This window comes from Myotis davidii, unplaced genomic scaffold (assembly GCF_000327345.1).
Source record: "Myotis davidii unplaced genomic scaffold, ASM32734v1 scaffold515, whole genome shotgun sequence".
In the NCBI taxonomy this organism is placed as follows: Eukaryota; Metazoa; Chordata; class Mammalia; order Chiroptera; family Vespertilionidae; genus Myotis; species Myotis davidii.
In genome coordinates, this window is record NW_006286242.1 from 236,182 (window position 1) to 240,474 (window position 4,293).

At 43.0% G+C, this 4,293-nt stretch overlaps 1 long non-coding RNA gene across 1 annotated transcript in view; it reads left to right on the forward strand.

Annotated features, from left to right (window-relative positions):
* The first annotated feature begins 301 nt into the window (after positions 1–301).
* The window catches only part of LOC107182102, a 96,841-nt gene continuing 92,849 nt past the window's right edge, over positions 302–4,293 (forward strand). The window contains exon 1 of the long non-coding RNA XR_001512818.1: positions 302–421. This is a non-coding gene — a long non-coding RNA (uncharacterized LOC107182102). The remainder of the gene's footprint in view (positions 422–4,293) is intronic.

Consider the following 4,293-nt stretch of genomic DNA (forward strand, 5'->3'; position numbering starts at 1 on the left):
GCCCAATTCCCCCAGGCCAGGCCAAGGGACCCCACCTGCCAGAGGGACCCCACTCACGCTGCAGACGCCCTTTGAGCTGAGCAGCCGGAGAGGGACAGCTGGATGTTGGCTCCAGGGCGTGTCCAGCCTGTCTTGCCCAGACCTGCCCTGCCAGCCATCTTCTAATTAATTTCCTTTCAATGTGCATGAGTCCATGCACCGGGCTACTAGTTTCCTAATAAGGATCCTGTGTCCATGAGAAAATACTGAAGAAATGTGAGGAGATCTTTGATTTAGGAATCTTTATTTTTTTTTCCAAAGCTTTGAACATGGAAGGGCACCCTCAGGGTCAGGATTGGAGCAGGTTGGCTGTTGGAAGCAGTGGGAAAGGATGTTTTCAGCCTGCCTTGAGCCAGAGCTGCAAGGATAACATCCAGGCCTGGTGAGGCTCCAGCCAGAATGTTTGCCATGAGATGCTGGGCAATCTCACCTGGTATTTAATCGCTGCATGAAAATTTCTCTTTTTCTGCTTTTTTTTTTTTGTGTGTGTGTTAATTTACAGCAAAGCCTTTTTAAAAATATTTATTTAAATTGATGTTTAGAGAGAGGGGATGGGAGAGGGAAAGAAAAACACTGAAGTGAGAAAGAAACATTGATCGTCTGCTTCCTGCCCACAACCTGGGCATGTACCCTGACCGGGAATCAAACCTATAACCTTTTGATACATGTGATGACACCCAACCAATGGAGCCACACTGGTCAGGGCTCTTCTTTTTTTAAGTTCTGAAAAAAGTGAAAAGATTTTTACCTGTGCCAAAATGGAATTTGGTTCTTGAACTTCCCAATTATGAGGGAGCTCATTTGTCTTGCCCCAGTTAGTATAGGCTGTAACTCACACGGTTCAAGAATTCATTGTATCAGCAACATTCTTTAATTGGTATTTTAGCAGGAACTTGATGTGGTCACCAAGTTTAGTTGTCCATCTATATCAACATCAGGAGAAAGGTTTTTAAAGTTGGAATTATATAAAAACAAGAAAAGAAAGTAATCACATAGACTATTCATTCATTTACTCTTTTATTCAGCAAACACTTGTTAACCACATGGTGAGTGTGTGCATGTGCATGTTTGTATTGAAAATAAACATAGAGTGAATCTTGTCTCATGGAGCATACAATCTAGAGATGCCAGGGCTGACCACAGACCCTGAGCAATGGATGAATAGATTACCCTGACACATGTTTCTGTGAAAGAGAAAGCTAAGGAACTGTTTGACTTTAGAAACCAAAACAGCCTCGATTGCCTGCCTAGGCTTTTATTGTAACAACAGCTTGAACTAAAATTAACCTCTAGATCAGCAGTTCTCAACCTGTGGGTCGCAACCCCTTTGGCGGTCAAATGACCCTTTCACCGGGGTCGCCTGAGACCATCCTGCATATCAGTTATTTACATTATGATTCATAACAGTAGCAACATCACAGTTATGAAGTAGCAATGAAAATAATTTTATGGTTGGGTCACAATATGAGGAACTGTATTTAAAGGGCCAGAAGGTTGAGAACCACTGCTCTAGATGCAAACAGCAGGGTAAGTATCCTTGAGAAAGCACCTGCTTCTACAAGGTCAGGTTTAAAGACAAAACCTAGAGATTTCAGCAAAACACCCAGGGGCAGGGACTTGTTTGGAAAAGTCAAGGCAGGGGCTGCCACCTTCGGCAAGTTCCCCCTAACAGGCCCCCAACCTTTCAGAGAATCCTTCTTACAGACTTTCCAACCAAGTCATGTGCTTCCCCAGAGAGAGAGATATTTGTAAGCACAAAAGAATAGGAAGGTGTCACCAGTATTGTGATGGAGGAATATTCCAGGAGTGAAGAGCCACAGAATGTGACGGTGGGGGAGAGCAGCATCATGGATTGACTGTAACATATGCCAGGCCCTGTGCTGAGGATTTGTCATGCTATATACCTCTTTTAATCAGCAGGATCATTTAAGTGGAAGCCTTGATAGGTTAAGTATCTCAAATAGGTAACGTAGTAAGTAGAACCTAGGTTTTACCTCAAATCCAAAGCCATAAACCTTATGCAATAAATAAGAGAATGCATCACTATCTTTCTAGGTATACTTTCCTGCTTTGTCCATCTCCACCACTGAATGTAATGAAGGAAGAAGGAAGCTGGAGAGCCTTTTTGTGTAAAGGATGTGCAGTGGGCATCTAGACTATGCCACTGTCATATAAAGGATATACAGTTCATTGTTGAACAATGTGGGTGTGGGGTGCTGGAACCCTGCACAGTCCAAAAATCTACCTATTAGTATAACTTTTGACTCCTCACCCATCCCTCAGTATTTGTGAGGGATTGATTCCAAATTCCTCGTATATCAAATCCACAGTTGCTCAAGTCCCTTATATAAAACTAGAGGCCTGGTGCACAAAATTCGTGCATGGGAGGGGTGTGTCCCTCAGCCTGGCCTGCACCCTCTCCAATCTGGGACCCCTTAGGGGATGTCCAACTGCCTGTTTAGGCCTGATCCATCTGCCCTCCCCTGCTGGCCTATTTTCCCCCAACTGCCCTCCCTGCCCGCCATCTTTGTAGCAGCCATCGTTGTGGTGGCCATCTTGTGATGATGTCGCGCGAGGGTGTGACACCACCTAGGCTTTTATTATATAGGGTGGTGTAGCATCAACCTATGAACCAGGAGGTCACTGTTTTATTCCAGGTCGGCGCACATGTCTAGGTTTACGGGCTCAATTCCCATAAGGGGCATTGTAGGAGGCAGCCGATCAATGATTCTCTCTCATCATTGATGTTCCATCTCTCTCTCTCCCCCTTCTTCTCCGAAATCAATAAAAATATATATTAAAAAATTCTTATAAAAATAAATAAAAAATAAAATCGTATGTAGAACAATGCATACAGTTGGCCTTCCACATCTGCAGACTCCCACCTGCAGATCAAAAGTACTGTTTCCCAACCAAAGTTTATTGAATCTGAAATATGGAAACCTTGGGGATATGGAAGGGCAACTATATTTTCTGAAAAAAAATATGTATACAAGTGGACCCATATGCAGTTCAAACTGTTTGTTCAAGCGTCCAAGGTACATAGGGATCTAGTCTAGACAGTGACTATGAGTCTGTAATTATGCATTTTCTCAGAGGATCCTTTATAGTCAGTATTTTGCCAACTGTATTTCTAAAGAGGCTTTCTTTTCCCTCTACTAAGCTTTGCAGAAACTGCCAGGCTCATTGTCACCCAGGAGGGCCTGTACCCCACAGCTCTCTGTCTCTTTTCTTGGTGCAGTGCATTGTAGCCAATAGCCTCTGGTTTCTGCCTCGCTGGTTCTCATCTGTGTTTGGGTGAGGAAAGATGTTTTATTTCAGGCCCATTGAAGAGAAGAGTAACTTCCTCATCAAGCCAGAAGTTTGTCAGTGAGCACTTTAATAGCTCTAAGTTTCCTTTTCACATCCAGCAAGGTGTAGGCTACTTTCTCTTATCTCCTGCTTTCTGCCTTGTAAGGATTACAAGTCTGTATTTCTGATCAAACTTGTTAGGATTGTAAGAAGAAGCTCAAAAGGGAAGCAAGATCCTGCCTTCTTCCTGAGGGAACCAGTGAGGACAAGGGGTGGCCTTTTTCAGGGTGAATTACCCTGGGGCTGAAGAAAAAACTTTGGGAAGTATGTACTGCTTTAGGGCTGTGTCTGTATGTCTTCATTCAGATGCAGCTCTTATTGATTTCAGAGAGGAAGGGAGAGGAAGAGATAGAAACATCAATGATGAGAAAGAATTATTGATTGGCTGCCTCCTGCACACCCCCTACTGGATATTAAGCCCTCAATCTGGGTGTGCTTACAACCAGAATTGAACCTGGGACCTTTCAGTCTGCAGGCCAACACTCTCTCCACTAAGCCAAACCAGAGAGGGCCTGATGCAGATCTTGATAGCAGTGTAAGTAGAAAGACCTCTATCCCTGAATTGTGGCCACACAAGGAAATCCCATGATTGAAAATTTGGAAGTAAACATGCTTTTCTTTAAAGACTGTATTTTCTTTTAGTCCATTGGATTTTAAGTACAAAATCTCTAAGAATAAGGCTAAGTACCTGCACTTCTGAAAAAAAAAAATGATAGGCCAAGAGTTCAAGTTTAGAGAGAATTTACATCAAGCAACATTTTATATATATATATATATCTCAGAATTATCTACACTAATAAAAGACAAACATGCAAATTGACCGTACCTTCGCTACACATTAAGCCATGCCCACCAGCCAATCAGAGTGACTGTATGCAAATTAACCCAACCAAGATGGCGGCC